Source organism: Ovis aries, chromosome 3 (assembly GCF_016772045.2).
Source record: "Ovis aries strain OAR_USU_Benz2616 breed Rambouillet chromosome 3, ARS-UI_Ramb_v3.0, whole genome shotgun sequence".
NCBI classification, from domain to species: domain Eukaryota; kingdom Metazoa; phylum Chordata; class Mammalia; order Artiodactyla; family Bovidae; genus Ovis; species Ovis aries.
Genome location: NC_056056.1, coordinates 112,577,310 through 112,594,640, shown reverse-complemented (window position 1 = coordinate 112,594,640; position 17,331 = coordinate 112,577,310).

Sequence of the window (17,331 nt, the reverse complement as noted above, 5' to 3'; positions counted from 1 at the left end):
TTTCTCCCAAGTGAACCCCCTTTCTGTTCAGGCCCCCAACAAACAGGGGAGAGAAGCAAACATAATTCTCTTCATCCCTACCTCAAAAAGCCTAAGAGTCTATTATTGTTGGCTGTGTGAGGACTTCATTGCTGTGCGGCCTTTTCTGGGCTTCTCTTGTTGCAGAGCTCAGACTTGGGTGTGTGGACTCCAGGAGCTACGCGTGTGGGCTCAGTAGCTGTGGTTCCCGGGCTCTGGAGTGCAAACTCAATAGCTGTGACCCGCAGGCTTAGTTCCTCCACGGCATGTAGACCTTCCTGGATCAGGGATCGAACCAGCGTCCCCTACATTGGCAGACGGACTCTTTACCCCTGAGCTACCTGGGAATCCTTGCCATAGGTTTTTAATATGAAACATTATAAATCAAGGTTTTACATTTCAATTAAATAAAATTTCATTTAAATTTTTAATTATATTTTCATCAAGATTGTTATTGTCCTGATCGGAACTTAAGATTCTTTAGCCAAGAATATAAAGGGTGTGTGCTGACTTGCTGCAGTCGTGTGCAACTCTTTGTGACCCTGTGGACTGTAGCACACCAAGCTTGTCTGTCCTTGGGATTTCCCAGGCAAGAATACTGGAGGGAGTTGCCATTTCCTTCTCCAGGAGATCTTCCTGACCCAGGGATTGAACCCGTGTCTCTCAAGTCTCCTGCATTGGCAGGTGGATTCTTACCACTAGCGCCACCTGGGAAGTCCAATATAAAGGATAACTGACAGAAACTATGAGAAACATAAAAATCCAAAATTGCTATAGCTCCATGGAAGTGGTTTTCTGTCTTGTTTGACTTGGCGTGTTAATATTTGGTCTTCTCACTATGGGGGATGAGTTTTAAGAAGCCAGTGGATCATCTTGACATGTCTCCTAATGTGTTCTCTTATATACACATCAATTACAGAGCCATATAATACAGATTATTAGATCCATTCTTTTTAGAGTGGGGCCAGGTAGCATGAAAAGTTCCTTTCTCTTCTTTTGTCTTCATCTTCAACAGAAAGACAAAAAAACTCTTTGTCATGTCAATTTACTTTTGCTATGTTGAATTGGTCTCTTTGACATTGGCATTGAAGTTGCTCAGTCGTGTCCGACTCTTTGCGACCACACGGACTGTAGCCTACCAGGCTCCTCCGTCCATGGAATTTTCCAGGCAAGAGTACTGGAGTGGGTTGCCACTTCCTTCTCCAGGAGATCTTCCCAACCCAGGGATCGAACCCGGGTCTCCCGCATTGTAGGCAGACGGTTTATCATCTGAGCCACCAGGGAAGTCTTAAACCTGAAGCCTAATCCACAATATGCTTCATGTGGACAGAACAGATGGATGACAGCTCTCACAGGAAGGGACAGTTCAAGGGCTGAGCAACTGTGGCCCCTTCTCCAGCACTGAGCAGAAGAGAGAGCGTTATTCTAGACACACCAGCTCTACCTAATATGGATCAATAATCAGACATTTGAAATACGTGGGAGTTCCCTGGCAGTGCAGCTGCGAAGACTTCCCCTTGCAATGCAGGGTGTGCAGGTTCCATCCCTGGTCAGGGAGCTAAATCCCATGTGCCTCCTGGCCAAAAAACCAGAGCATAAACAACAGAAGCAATATTGCAACAAATTCAATAAAGACTTTTAAAAAAAAGTGTGCAACTCACTCCCTTTGTTCTGATTCCCTACTTAGCAAGTGATCCTCTCTGGCTTCCCACATAGCCTTGCTGCCCTAAAGCATACCTGGTTCTCAGCACAAGCTGTCCATCAGAATTCCCTCCCGAGCTTTTGAAAAATAGTGAGACTGGAGCCTCTCCTGAGGCCCACTGAGCCAGAATCTCTGAGGGTGGGGCTCGCCGCAGGTTTTTCTAAAGAGCACCTTGGTGATTCCAAAATGCAGCCAAGGTGGAAAAGCACTGGCAGGCAGGACACAGTGCGCTGATCAGATTTCCCAGTCCCAAATCCGCTAATGGAATAAAATCCTAAATCCCCACCATGGACCAGAGTGCCCTGTGTGGTCTGAGGCCTGCCTCCTTCCCTGAGGCATCACCTACCACACTCTCCCTGCTCCCTGTCTCCGGATGTACTATGTACTGTATCCGGATGCAGCCATACCGGATGTACTAGCTATCTAGTGCACGCGTGCATGCCCATGCACTTAGTTGCTCAGTCGTGTCTGACTCTTTGCAACACCACGGACCAAAGCCCACCAGGTTACTCTGTCCATGGAATTCTCCAGTCTAGAATTCTGAAGTGGGTAGCCACTCCTTTTTCCAGGGGATCTTCCCAACCCAGGGATTGAACCTCGGTTTCCTGCATTGCTGGAAGATTCTTTACTGTCTGAGCCACCAGGGAAGCCCCAAAACCTAAAGGCTAAAAACAGCAAATTTTCCTATTTTGTGACTGTTCTGCACAGCCTGCAGAATCTTAGTTCCCCAACCAAGGATTGAACCAGGGACCCAGCACTGAAAGCACCAAGTCCTAACAACTGGACCACCAGGGGATTCCCAACAAACATTTATTATCTGACAGTTTCAGTAGGCCAGGAACCCAAATAGAGTTTAGGTTGTGCCTCTGGCTCAAGGTCTTTCACAAGGCTGCAGTCAAGATGTTGGCCATGATGGGATCTTCATCAGAAGGCTCAACTCATACGCTTCCCTGGTGGTTCAGCAGTAAAGAATTCGTCTGCAAGGCAGGAGCTGCCAGTTCAATCCCTGGGTCAGAAAGATCCTCTGGAGAAGGAAATGAAGGCTCAGCTCAGGGAGGGTTTGCTCCAGGCTCACTCGTGTGGACCTCTGTTCCTTACAGGCTGCGGGACCAAAAGTCTCAGCTCCTCCTTGCTGACCATAGGCCAGGGGCCTCCCTCAGCTCCTTGTCACAAGGACTTCCATAGGACAGCTTGTGGTAGCTTTCTTCATTGGTGTGAGGGTGCTGGGGTTCTGGAAGACCACCCCCACATTCAGGGATAAGCTTGAAGTGCTCACAAGACTCACCATCTACAGGCATACCTCGGAGATGCTGTGGACTTGGTTCACCACAGTTCAGTGAATATCACAATCAAGTGAGTCACACTGATCTTTTGGTTTCCCAGTGTATATAAAAGTTATGTTTACACTGTACTATAGTCTGGGGTTCCCTGGTGGCTCAGAGGGTAAAGAATCCACCTGCATTGCTGGAGACTCCAGTTTGATCCTTGGATTGGGAAGATCCCCTGGAGAAGACAAAGGCTACTCACTCCAGTATTCTGGCCTGGAGGATTCCCTGGACTACATAGTCCACGGGGTCACAAAGAGTCAGACACAACTGAGTGACTTTCCCTTTCAACAGTAATCTCACCATCTCCTTTGCAGCTCTTGTGTGAAAAGGTTCATTGTCAATAAGCAACAATATTTTGAAAGGAATCTTTTTTCTTTCCGACCCAGTAGGTCGCAAGAGTGGACTTAAAGTTTTCAGTAAATCATGTTGTAAACAGATGTGCGATCACCCAGCTCTGTTGCTGCATTTACAGAGCACAAGCGCAGTGGTCTTGGCACAGTTCTTCGGGGCCCTAGGATTTGGGGAATGGCAAATGAGCACTGGCTTCAATTTGAAGTCACCGGCTGCACGAGCCTCAGTCTGTCCTTTGACGCTGCGGTGTTAGTCACTGACTTCTCTCTACCTGTGAGAGTCCTAGATGGCCTCATCCTCTGATACAAGACTGTTTTGTCCACATGTAAAATATGTTGTTTAGTGTAACCACCTTCATGAATGATCTTGGCTAGATCTTCTGGATAACTTGCTGCAGCTTCTACATCAGCACTTGCTTCACCTTGTACTTCTATGTTAGGGAGACAGTGTCTTTCCTTAAACCTCAAGAATCAACCTCTACTGGCTTCAGGCTTTTCTTGTGTAGCTTCCTCACCCCTCTCAGCCTACACAGAACTGAAGAGTTAGGACCTTACTCTGAAGTAGGCTTAAGGGGATGTTGTGGCTGTTTTGACTTTTTTTATCCAGACCACTAAAGCTTTCTTCATATCAGCGATAAGACTGTTCCATTTTCTTATCATTTGTAACTTCACTGGAGCAGCAGTTTTAACTTCTTAAAAGAACTTTTCCTTTGCGTTCACAGCTTGCCTAACTGTTTGGTGCAGGAAGCCTAGCTTTCAGCCTCTTGGCTTTGACTGTGTCTTCCTCACTAAGTTTAATCATTTTTAGCTTTTGATTTAAAGTGAAGAGATGTGTACACTTCCTTTCACTTGAACATTTAGAGGCTGTTGTCGGGTTATTAGTGGCCTAATTTCAATACTGTTGTTGAATACTCTCATGGAATAGGGAGGCCTGAAGAGGGGGGGAGAGACAGAGGAACAGTGGCTGGCGGTGCAGTCTGAATATACACAGCATTTATTGGTTACATTTGCCATCTTATGTGGGCACGGTTTTTTGGCATCCCCAACACAATTACGACAGTAACATCAAAGACCACTGGTCACAGATCACCATAACAAATATAATCATAGTGAAAAGGTTTGAAGCGTTGCAAGATTACCAAACTGAGACACAGGGACAGGGGGTGAGCACGTGCTATCGGGAGAGAGGCACCAATGGACTCGCTCGACACGGGTTGGCTACAAACCTTCAATTTGTTTTTAAAGACTGCATTATGTGCAGAGTGCAGTAGAATGAAGCACAGACAAAGTGCAACGAAATGAGGCGTGTGTGCGGTTGCACTGACACCGAGATTCTGAGGACACACAGCCAGGTCATACAGGGAAAAGGCACAGAGTCTGGGGAACCCATATGAGAGCCTTATGTCCTCACCCTTTCCCAGGGGACCCCACGGCTCCCCTCTTCTCTCAGCAAAGGCCATGTATCAGAGTGTCTGTGCAGCGTTTCTGCCTGGAGAAGCCCACTAAAGATCCAGCACCCAGAGATTTTACGGGCCTGGTCACACAAGCACCTTCTGCTTAGGGTCTACTAAAATCCCAGTCTCCCAGGAGGAAGGCAGGAGTTCAGCATAAGCATATTATTTACAAAAACAGTCTAGGTGTAGGGAGCACCCCTTATCAATTAAGGAAAGTTTTACATCCTCGGAGGGAAATGTTTACCAGCCAAGTGCCCAGATGCCAGCCAAGGGCCAGTCTCACAAGCTGGCCTTTCTAGGGATAGTCATCTTAGGCCTCCCATATTCACTCTTTTTTGCATAGGGAGACAACGAGAGCCAGAAAAAACCGCTGTTCCTTGCAATCTAATATTGGCAGTGATGTTCCATCACCTCTGTGACATTCTGCTTGTTAGAATCTAGTTACACGTTCAGCCCAGGGAATTTCATAAAACTGAATACCACTAGCTGGAGATCATTGAGAACCATCTCAGAGGCTGCCTAACACACTCCCAAGATTATCTCTGTCTCAGAGTCTTTAAATATAATACTTCCTATTTCTGGCATTTTCTCCCCCCACTTCATTTAGGTTTCTGTTGAAATGTCCCATCCTGAGGGACTCCTTCCCTTTATCCAATTTAAAACAGCATACACTCCCTCCTAACAATTTTTGTCCTTTTAGCCTCTGTTTTTCTTTATAACAGTTACCGCTATCCACAACTATATATCTATTTGTGGACATAGTTGTGCAAATTGCGTGACAGTAATAATCTTGTCTGTTTTTTTTACATTTAATTAATTTATTTTACTTTACAATATTGTATTGGTTTTGCCATACATTGACTTAAATCCGCCATGAGTGTACATGTGTTCCCCATCCTGAACCCCCTCCCACCTCCCTCCCCATCCCATCCCTCTGGGTCATCTGAGTGCACCAGCCCCAAGCACCCTGTCTCACGCATCAAACCTGGACTGGCGATTCATATCTCAGCACTATCTATAGTAGCCAGGACATGGAAGCAACCTAGATGTCCATCTGCAGATGAATGGACAAGAAAGCTGTGGTACATATACACAATGGAGTATTACTCAGCCATTAAAAAGAATACATTTGAATCAGTTCTGATGAGATGGATGAAACTGGAGCCGATTATACAGAGTGAAGTAAGCCAGAAAGAAAAACACCAATACAGTGTACTAACACATACATATGGAATTTAGAAAGGAGGCAACGATAACCCTGTATGCAAAACAGCAAAAGAGACACAGGTGTATTGAACAGTCTTTTGGACTCTGTGGGAGAGGGCGAGGGCAGGATGATATGGGAGAATGGCGTTGGTTTTTTTTTTTTTTAAAGAAAGTTTATTTGTTTTCATCTGTGCTGGGTCTTGGTTGCTGCTTGAGAACGTTCTCTAGCTCCAGCGAGCGGGGCTCCTCTCTGGCCGTGGTCACGGGCCTCTCATCGCTGTGGCTTCTCTTGCTGCAGAGCACAGGCGCTAGGGGGCTTGGGCGCCAACAGGTGTGGTTCCCAGGCTTAGCTGCTCCACAGCGTGTGGGATCCCCACAGACCAGGGACTGGACCTGGGGCCCCTGCATTGGCAGGCGGATCCTTAACCACTAGACCACCGGGGAAGCCCTCTTGTCTGTTTTATTCACTGTTTATACAAAGATAGAGCAATACCTGACACACGGTGAATGCTTAAAATGCATTAAATGAATATGTGAGCAGAATTTCAGTTCTATTTATTAGTGGAAATAAATATGGTTTATACATCAGTCTCTTGTGAGTTAGTTTAGTTTGAGTCTACATCCAAGAGCATAATCAACTTCAGCTAAGTGCAATTTTGAGTTCCTAGAGTTGAGAACGAATCCTAGATTAAACTGTCTCACTGAGACAATGCCACCTAGAGATATGCCCAATCCCTGAGATGGTGGTTGTTCAGTGGTGGCTCAGTTGTGTTCAACTCTTCGTAACCCCATGAAACACAGCATGCCAGGCCTCTCTGTCCTTCACCATCTCTCAGAGTTTGCTCAAAATCATGTCCATTGAGTCGGTGATGCCATCCAACCATCTCATCCTCTGTCGTCCCCTTCTCCTCCTGCCTTCAATCTTTCCCAGCATCAGGGTCTTTTCCAGTGAGTCAGCTTTTTGCATCAGGTGGCCGAAGGATTGGAGTTTCAGCTTCAGCACTGGTATTCTGAGAACCCTGTGATGGTACCTCTGTTTTATTGATAAGCTCATGAGGTACCTCCTCCACAAATATTTACTAAGAGTTTGCCTGTGCTAAGCACTGTGCCAGAAAATAATCCAGTTCTGAACAAGACAATCTCTGCCTTCAAGAAGCTTATAGTCTAGTAAAGAGTGTTAGAGTCATCAAGATATAATTCAGAATATAGATCATTTCAAAAAGATATACCAATAAAGGCAATATTAAATACATCTCTTAAGTGTGGAGCAAAATCACTAAAACTTCATTATAACATAGCACACTGCTGATGAGAAAGTGAAACTGTTAGTTACTCAGTCGTGTCCGACTCTTTGTGACCCCATTACTGTAGCCTGCCAGGCTCCTCTGTCCATGGAATTCTCCAGGCAAGAATCCTGGAGCAGGTTGCCATTCCCTTCTCCAGGGGGATCTTCCTGACACAGGGATCGAACCTGGGTCTCCACGTTACAGGCAGATTCTTTACCGCCTGGGCCACCAGGGAAGCCCCTAACTGCTACAAATAGCCCTGTTTGTTGTGTACTCTCTGCTAATCACCGTACTGAGGATAGGTGTAGAATGTAAACCAACCACAGTTCTTGGTAGCCAGGAACTGGAGCTAACTCTGGATGGATTACTCTACGAAAGAGTTTAATCAAGCATTATTAGTTGCTCATAGAATTGCCTGAAAACTTGAAGAATCGGGTTTTTGGGTGAATTTCTAGGAGTCATACCACAGAAGTGGGCTGATGAGGACCTGCTGTCACTGTGGCAAAGCACTGGATGGTTCGGTTTGCGCTGACGCCACTTCCTGGAGCCAGCTTTCCTGCAGCCGGCGCTCCCACACACAGTCGCTGCCGGATCAAAACCCACCGCTGCAACCGCGGCCACTGCTGTGGTGCCCCTAGAGAGATCTCCCAGCCCCTCCCTGCCCATGCCGTTTGCTCCGGCACCAAACCTGAACTACAGCTGAGTGATGGCACCCAAGGTTGATGCTTATGCTCTTGCTGCAAGGAAACCCAGGGTGCCAAGTTCTGAGCACTTCCATCACTTATAGGGCACATCTTTGTCCTGCTCCAAACTCATAAGCAGGAACGTCTGTGACAGAAAGAGTTTCGATGCTGAGAAGACTCAAGGAAAGACAGAATTTCATTCAATCCTCACAACAGCTCCAGACGTGGGTATTATTTTCCAAAAATCAGAATTGAAGAAATACCTCACCCAAGAGAGCACAGTTAACGAGAGGCAATGTTGGGAGTAAAAGTCAGGTGTGTTTTTGGCTCCAGGGTCATGTTCTTAACCAAAACTCTATGCTCGCACTTTCCTGGAGGAGTAGTTAATTCCTGGAAGTGTTCCTTTCAAAAAAAAAAAAAAAAAAACCAGATTGGTTTGTTTTATATAAACAGAATATTCCATTGATAGTTCTCAATATAATCATCTTTTAAGCTTCATACTTACTAGCAGTAAAATTCCCTAAACATATGTTATCTTCTTTTATGTAACAGTGATATTACAACAGTGATAACTGATGAACCACAGTGCATATTTCTTTGCAATTAATCTCTAGCAGTGATGACAGATTTATACTGGATTATAAACAGAATTATCCAGACTTCACCCTGGTAAAAGGTATTTGCAAAACAAATAGATGGTGTTACTACAACTGTCATGATTACAAAGTAGCCATCTGTGACCCTGAAACGGCCCCCAAGATAACTGACCTCCATGGTGTTTGAACCTACAGCTTAACATTATCCTTTAACTACTCAGCCTCCTAGCTGAAGCAATCTACTGTAATCCTTTGCATACAAGACGCCGGGCTGCATTTGGGATTCTATGATGAACAAGCTGCAGGACGTAAGGAAAACCACACGAATGAGCCTTTAAAAACTCAAGACTTCACTACACTCCTCCTCCTGCCTCAGACCCTTCCTCAGTTTCCAGCTGCACTTTGAACAAAATCCAAACGCCCTGCTATGGTGATTAAGGACCTGGGTGATCCGGCCCCTCCCAACTTCTCCAAACTCAACAAATGCTCTCATCTTTACCTGGGGCCAGGCTCAGTGATAACATTTGTTCCAGCTGAGTACAATCTCCAAAAGTGTCTCTTTCCAACAAGATTTAAAGGGAAAATGTTGACATGCCAGCGGGATCACGTCTGTGTCGTTCTGGCACCGCTCCGCTACACTTGGAACGATACCTTAACCACGACTGGCATTCTTGTGAAGTAGGTTATCGCAGCCTTAGAGCAGATGTGTCAAGAAATTAGTTATCTTATGCAGTTGAGTTACATAGCCTAGGATGCTAAATCCCTGCACCTGGGCTACTTTAAAATTTTTAAAATGAGGCATTAAGAAAAAAAAAATATCCAAAACTTAGAAATAAAGCAAAGGAAAGGCAGCATGTCTTTTCATTCCTAACCTTTAACAGGCCACCCAAGGATTATTTAAGCCTCTAAGGGAATACACTTTTCATTCACCATCTAGTATTGATTAAAATCCCAGATTCTGGGAAATTGCATCTAAACCTATAGCTTTTTTTCCCCTCTAGGAGAGATGTAAATGATTTCTATCTAGAGGAAGGATTATCTCACATCTATGGTTTTATTGCCTTGTAGGCTATTAACCAGTTTTATATCTATTCTAACAAATCTTATTCCAAAATTCCTTTTTCTAATGTTTTTAAATACTCATTGACTCAAATGCTCTTTAAATCAGCATTACCATCTTAGTGTTTCTTTTGTTAATGATTTGAGTAAATCTTTGACATGTCTATTCTATGTATGGAAGATGAATTTTTAAATTTTTGAAAATTATACTTTGCCCGAGAAAGCTAAAGAGATGGAAGGATTTTTTTTTTTTTCCAGACAAAAAGATTGGATCTGGTTTGAGGGAGCACAGCTTGGACTCCTTATCATTTCTTATGAGATTCAGAATCACAGGGCTAGACTTTGCTTGCAGTCCAGTGGTTAAAACTGCCTTTTTATGCAGGTTCCATCCCTGGTCAGGGAACTACAATCACACATGCAACAAGTGCGGAATACAAAAATGTGTCTGTATAGGCTGTCTTGTGCTTGGTTGCTCAGTCGTGTCCAACTCTTCGCGACCCCATGGACTGTAGCCACCAAGCACCTCTATGGGATTCTCAAGACAAGAATACTGGAGTGGGTTGCCATGCCCTCTCCAAGGGATCTTCCAGATCCAGGGATTGAACCCAGGTCTCCCAACATTATATATGTATCTGTATGTATACATATATATATATTTGTACACACACACATATACATATACATATACATACAGGAATTACAGTCTTCAGGTCCAAGCACTCTATAGCCTCACTGCCTGCGCTGGCTATGAAGTCCCACTCAGCTAGGAGAATGCTACCCAGGTCTCACTTGTGCAACTGGAGGCGAGTGAAGATGCAGGGACAAGAGACCGTGGAAGCAGCAACAGCCTACAACTCCCAGAGATAGAGGAGAGAGGGAGAGACCAAAAGGAAAAAGGAATCAGGAAAGAAGGGAGAGGGAGAAAGAAGACCAGGCAGGGAAACTCAGTTTCTAGGGCCAATGAAGGCCCAGGGGAAGTATGAATGACTGGAATCCAAGCTCTTTGGCGGGAACTGAGAAACCCCTGAAAGGGAGCATAATGAGGACTCTGGGGGGAAATAGCCTGTTCACTTAGGTGAATCAACGCAGATAAGGAGAAGAGTGAGAGAAACGGATTTCAAGCATGATGATCAGGACTCGGAAGAGCAGTCACAGTGAAAGGAATATCAGGAATCCATTAGCAGCTGAACATGAAGTCAGATGTTTTGCGAATCCAGATATGATTTTGTCCACAGCATGCACATTAATTAGTAATCTCTTTTGGAGCACTTTTTCCCCTCCCCACTACAGCAATTCAAAACAGCTCAAACACTTCAGGGAAACATTATGTTTTCCAAACAAAGCCAAACTTGAATCAGAGTGAATTACACCAGCTCTCCAGTCACAAAATCACCGCGAAGACGAGTTGGAATGGCGGACTGTGCCTTGACTTGCCTGGGGGAGTGGAGGGAAGAGGGCAGAAGGCAGCAGAGTGTGGAGGGAACAGCAGTGGTGTCTCCCGGGCACATCCTACCGAAGGGATGCATTTTCACCCGAGGTTAGGAGGCCAAAAGTCACTTTCTACACTGTGATGAAAAACTGTTGAAAGAAGCCATCAAGATAAGAGGAAAGAAGAGTCCAAGGGAGGTGGCTTCTTCAACTGTGTTCACCACACCCCCCCCAGCCGCTACCCCCAAGTGTCTGCAGTTCCTGCTCCCTCTGATGAGGGCCTTCCACTAGGTGTCTGCTTCTTGTTGTTTGCTGGCTTAGTCGTGTCCGGCTCTTTTGCGACCCCATGGACTATAGCCTGCCAGACTCCTCTGTCCATGGGAGTTTTGCAGCAAGAATCCTGGAGTGGGTTGCCGTTTCCTTCTCCAGGGGATCTTCTCAACCCAGGGATCAAGCCCGTGTCTCCTACCTCGGCAAGCATGTTCTTTACCACGGAGCCTCCAGGGAAGCTCAGTCTCTGCTTACTAATGGGTACAAAAGGAAAGTGTTTGTGAAAGAAACGATACCACAAACGAAATGTTCACTGGCTTAAACAAATCAAGAAAAAGAATAAGGTGTCAAACCCACCAAAAAATCCAACAGTGCTTCCGAGGCACTGTTTAATTACATTTATGTTAGTAAAAGGATGAAACACAAACCTGGGAAGAAGGACGCTTTGTTGACAGAGGAATGCCCTTGGTATCACTGAATTCAGTACCCAGATAATAAAGTTTGCGTCCAGTAAACATTTTTCTATATGGGAAGCCATTCTAATTCTATTTGAGGAATATATTGATGAAATTCTATATTGATGAAATCTCTTGTGCTGATTTAAAAGATTCCGATTCTGGTAAAGCATCCTATACAGTCCTTCTTAATCCTCAGGGGTGAGGGAGGGAGGTGGGGGAGCAAAGCTTCAAAACAGGTAAATTTGCTTTTATTCTTTTGCCAACTACACACTGGCAGTTGCCAAGAGCATTTGCCGGGCTTCCCAGGTGGTGCTAGTGGTAAAGAACATGCCCGCCAAGTCAGGAGACAGAAGAGGTATGGATTCGATCCCTGGGTCAGGAAGATCCCCTAGAGGAGGGCATGGCAACCCACTCTAGGATTCTTGCCTGGAGAATCCCACTGGTAGGATTCTGTCGGGTTACAGTCCGTTCGGTCGCAGAGTTGGACCTGACTAAATCTTGTGTGGCACACACACAAGAGCATTTGCCAGGGACTGACCGCCACCACCACCGAGGGCATTAGCCATCCGCCTCTGTGGAGACTGAGCCCTGTTCTGCTGCAGCTGATGACCTTCAGCACCCCCCGAGGGAGATCAGGGTGGAGTGAGGCACTCTGAGCCGCAGGGAATCTGGTGGGACAGGTCTTTAGATAGATATTTTCAGGAACTGATTTCATGATCCCAATCTTTGCATCTCTTCATATTTAGAAAAGCACTGTATGTCTTCATGATGACATCAGTTCCTTGTGACTAGCAGAAATCCTTTCGTAAAATGAGTGCTTGATTGCACTGAACTCCCCCCTTCACCAAAATCTTATATATTCACCTTCCCACACTGCCTCTTCGGTGCAGTCTCCCAGAGCTTTCCAAGGCGCTGTCTCCGGGCTATAGCCATCATTTTGTCCCAAAAACACTTAACTTGCAACTCTCAAGTTGTGCATCATTTTCAGTCAACACTGTTGCGGGAAGGGAATCATGTACTCAGCTCCAGATGCTGAATTCACTGATACAATGCTTTTCTTCCCACCCACAATAAGACAAACTGTTTAAATCATTATGTACTTCTTTTCCAGCTAAGGGTCCTTGTCCTGACTGGCTAAATAAACCATGGAATATCTCCTTGGAAAGAATATGTGGCAGAAGAGATTGTATTTAAATGCCCCACAGATGCTGGGCTCTGAAAGCTCACAGCTGATTGCAAAGTCACTGTTTGCACTTTACTTCTGGCAACTGTTGCCATTTGGCACAAATGCTAACGGGCCACCCGGGAGTTAGCGCTGATGCTTTCTGGATAACTCACTTTTCAAATCACCCAAGTGAGTCAAGTAATTTTTCTTTGCCAGCATGAATTACGCCACCAGTGAAAGTTATGAACTCATACTGTTAAACCAATGCGGATTACTCTAATTTCTAGTTCCGATTAGTGCTAAATATAGAAAGGCAGGCTGTTGTCAAGAGCCAGATACCTACAGCTTTGGCTACAAGGAAGTCACGGAAGTGGAGAGCTGACTAAGTCAGTGCCACTCACCCCAAAGGCCCATTAGTGTTTTAGAAAAAAGGATTTTGAAATATGCTTATTTCTTGCCTCCCTAGCCTTCGAGAGCTCATCTAGGCCGGCTCTTTGTTTTCTTATTGGGCCTGGACACGCCCATTCACGGGTATAATCTTTGCTTCCTTTTTTCTTCTCACTGGATACAGGAGAGGCTTTCTGTTTCCCTTAGTTGGCTGTGTACAGATTACATCCTTCCCTCTTTCCAAAGCACTTTTACACACCACACACACACACACACACACAATTAGAATGATTGGGATGGCAAAGGGGCTGTCTGCGGGGAAGGCAACCATATTATGGAAAAAGGAGAACCCATCCGGAAGTATTTCTTAAACCGGTATTGCACTGAGAAGAGTTCTTCTTCTTGGTGACTGTTCTCCGCTCAAACAGCCAGCAGATGGGCTCGGGGCTTCTAATGAGACTCTCATTCACAGCTGGGCTGGGGGAGGCGCTGCGGCTCAGGGGTAGTGCCCGGGAGTGAGGCGTGGGTGTAACATGGGCCTCAGCCGTCCTTGCCTGCTGTTGGAAGGTGTCCCACTCTTGAGGCCCAGTGGGACTCAGAGCTCTCAGCGCCCCTCAGGTGAGCCACAGGGGCGGGGCTGCAGGAATCTGCAGAAGTGACAGTCCTCTGGAGAGAAGCACTCCCCAGAAAAGGGGATAGGCGTCAGAGCGGTGGGAGGGCAAGGGCGCCTGGTGAGCAGGACGTGGTGCTTTTGCTAGCAGATTCCCCAGGCCCCGCAGACTCACACTCCACACAGCGGGTGGGGGTGACTGGCACAGAAACGCTCAGTGAGAATGGCTCGTTCAGGAAAACCCGGAGAGACAACGGCACTGTGTTGGGAGGCTCTTAAAAGAAGAAAGAGAAAATTCCGCAGGCTGGCACAGCCAGGCCTTCCCTGACTGGAATGCCCAGCAGGCCCAGGAAACAGAAGTGGCCGCAGCGGCTTGCAGACCAGCTCTGTCTAGGGAAGGACGTGGACATGCTCGGAGGAGAAGGGTTGGGGTAAGAGGGTGGAGACAAGATGACCTTTACTTCAGTTGACTGACCAGCCTTGTTTTGAGGAACAGGTGGGAGAGACACCTGAGGACCTTCATCAGTACCTGGGCCAGGGAGGACTCTTATAGGTCTCAGAACACCCAGATCCTGTATTAGCAGGCGAGAGTGGTCGCCAGTGAAACCAGGGCGGCAGTCAACTCTTGTCCCGCCCGAGGTTTTACTTGTTCAGTAACCGAGCCAACACACACTTAACTGTTCCTGTTATAAAAGGCAGAGGAGACCCATGTTAGCCAGTTCAGCTCCTGAACGGCTGTGATACCGGGAGCAGCAAAACCGGAAAGCGCTGCAGCCTCGGGAGGCTGAGCCTGGCACAGAGGGCATAACCAGGAGTGCTGGTGAGTTTATCACTCCACTGAAGAAAGCAGACTGCGGTCATTAGTTTACAAACAATTCTTGTGGGAAATTTCTTGTAACAGTTCATTTCTATAGCTCGTTATATGTTTATTCCTTTGAGACTTGGTTCATCCTTGGCATTCAGCATTCAATCTTTCAAAGAGCTCATATCTGGATAAATTCTCCATGCGTGTCTACCCATGGCACTTTGGGTATACTTCATTTAAAATTTTGTTTTAGATTGAAACGATTGATGCATATTCTAATGTCCCTGAGGGAGGCTCTAAGTTCCTCAAGGACAGGGATCGTGTCAGATATTTGTATTATTTGAACTGAATTCTTCATGTGTGTGTGTGTGAGTGAGTGTGTGTGTGCGTGCCCCGTCACTCAGTCATGTCCAATTCTTTGCAACCCTATAAACGGTAGCCTGCCAGGCTCCTCCGTCCATGGGATTCTCCTGGCAAGGATACTGGAGCGGGTTGCCATTTCCTTCTCCAGGGGATCTTCCTGACCCTGGGAACAAACCTGCATCTCCTTTATCTCCTGCACTGGCAGGCAGATTCTTTACCACCAGCATTATCTGGCTTTCATCATTGAAAGAGTAAGCTCTTGGCATTGCCTTCCCCTTGACAAAAGAAAGTCTCAGGTCGGACTTTTTATGAATATTCTACCATGGCTAAGACTGGCAGTTGTCACTAAACATGTGTTTTTCTTTACTTTGAGAGTAACAAAAATCTTAGGTTAGCCTAGATTAACCCCATGAAAACTACATTTCCCAGATTCCCTTGCAGCTAGGTGTGTGATCATGTGATAAAGTTTTGGCCACTGGGATGTGAGCTAAGTGTTGGACGTGATTCCCAGTTTGTGCCAGGAAAGGGAAGGAGAGAATCTTCTTTCCTCCATATCCTGTGTCTTGCTGCTTGGATCAGAGATATGGTGATGATTATGAACCATCTCTCTTAAAGCTCACTATCTAGATATGGTAGAAAAACCAACTAAAAGAAGAAAGCTGGGATCTCACAGTACAGTCATCATAATATCCCTGAACTGCTCGTGCCTGAACTATTATGTGAGAGAGAAATAAATTTCTGTATTATTCAAATCTTTGAACGTATGAGGATACCACTTTGTTGTTGTGTGGTATACCTAAAAATATTAATTCCTCCTTTTACTGATCAGATCTTGCAGCTCTTGGCACAGAATGATAGGAGCAAGTTTAAAGTCAAACAATAAATAACCACATTGTCAGTGGCTGGTATGTGAAATTGGCAGGATCTCTTGTATAAAAGTGTTTTAAATCTTTTCCTTTGTTTGTAGTTGTGAAGTGAGGGAAGAACCTTCCCTCTCAACATTCTGCAGCCCACCGCCTACCACTTGGTGGATATCTAACTCCAAGAGAGCTAAAGTCAGATTCTCTATTTCCTGTCCTGATGCCCTGAGGTCACTCAAGTGTGGCTCCTTCCTACCCCCAACACACACGTACTCTGAAATTAACATATTGAACGCTGAATCTGATAAACTGTGATGAGAAACAAACTTTGGATTCTTTCATACTCACCTCCTGCTCTCCTCTCTGTTTATCCTTCTCCCCCCAACTCCTTCACCCTCCATCTCCTACATTACAGCTGCTGCCCACCACCTACCACCACCACTGTCTTAGCCAGCGAGTTGCTCACAACATCCAGGAGAGACTTTGGTACCCCTGATGAGCGCTGAGATGCTTTCCATACACGGAGTGGTACTGCCTGGAGGTCCTGAACAGCCTGGCCACAGTGCTAGCCAAGTGCGCTGAATCAGGGCTGGCTGTCGGGCCCTGAAAAACTAGTATGATCCTATTCTGAGACATTTTTGAAAATAAGGGACAAGTTTGATAGAAAGTCCTTCAGAGAGAAGAGAAAGTCAGAATAACTAGTTCTAAGGGGAGTGGCGACATAGGAGACAACAGAGCACGAGGATTTTTTTAAAAAGAATGAAAACAATTTAAGTTGCAGCTGAAATCAGAGTTCACAAATCATTTGCTGCAAGATGATCAAATCTATATCTTTTGGTTTTGAACCTAAGGTAAAGAGAATTCATTTACTCATGGCATACTGCCATCTTCAGTCTGGGCAGGGGTTCCCTCTCATTTGGTTTTGCTTTATTTTTCTTCTTCATCCTTGAGTCCACCTTCATTTCTCTTGCCATTGTAGGACCCATTAGAATATATAAGCAATGCATATCCTAGGATATGTCTGTGACTTTGCGAAATAATATAGAACTCAGAATTCAGATTGGGAGTTAGGCTCAGGCAAGGCTGTTCGCAACTTGGTTGGAATTAGGGTTCACATGTCTCAGACCATTTCAGGTTGTTTGCTGGAATGTGGTAAAATCTATACTGGGTTTGGGATTTTGGGTTTATGGTGGAGAAAGTTGAGACACTCATGGGAAGTTCCCATCATCAGCTTCTTAGCAAGGGCCCTCTCTTAGTTGGTTTTGTTTCATTTCCTTCTTTCATCCTTGATCCCCACCCTTAC